This window comes from Perca flavescens, chromosome 18, assembly GCF_004354835.1.
Source record: "Perca flavescens isolate YP-PL-M2 chromosome 18, PFLA_1.0, whole genome shotgun sequence".
NCBI classification, from domain to species: domain Eukaryota; kingdom Metazoa; phylum Chordata; class Actinopteri; order Perciformes; family Percidae; genus Perca; species Perca flavescens.
Window position 1 is genome coordinate 33,226,046 of NC_041348.1, and position 618 is coordinate 33,226,663.

General features: G+C 41.6%; 1 pseudogene; it reads left to right on the forward strand.

Annotated features, from left to right (window-relative positions):
- Nucleotides 1–208, forward strand: part of LOC114572704 (myosin-6-like) — a 17,177-nt pseudogene extending 16,969 nt beyond the window's left edge.
- Nucleotides 209–618: the final 410 nt, after the last annotated feature.

The window sequence follows — 618 nt, forward strand, 5'->3', positions numbered from 1 at the left end:
ACGTAAAGCAAACATCTGAGCTGTGTTGTCCTCCCATGTCAAAATTAACACACTTTTCAACGTTTTCTGCACTGCCGATCTTACAAATTGTTGTACATACGTGTTGATGGATATCATAGGAAGTTGTTGATGATAATGTGTTTGACAGGTGAACAAGCTGAGGGCCAAGACCAGGGATGGATCCTCCAAGAAAGGTCTGGAGGAGTGAGGAGAGGAACCAAGGGAGCAAGGAAGCAGCTTTCTTTGTCCAAAACCCCAAAATATTCTGTTTAAAGTTAGGAAATGTCAACGTTTGAGAGGCTAAAATCTGCATTTTCTGACAGTTTATATATATATATATATATATACACAGACACACATGTGCATGCACGCACACACACACACACTTACACAGACACACATACACACACACACACACACACACTCACATACACACAAACACACAGACACACACAGACAGACACACAGACACACACACACAGACACACACGCACAGACAGACACACACAGAAACTTCACACACACACACACACAGACAGACAGACAGACAGACAATAAAAGGCTAAAGTTACGAAAAATGATTGTTTTATTGTACAGATGTAGTCCTGTTGTGTCGTC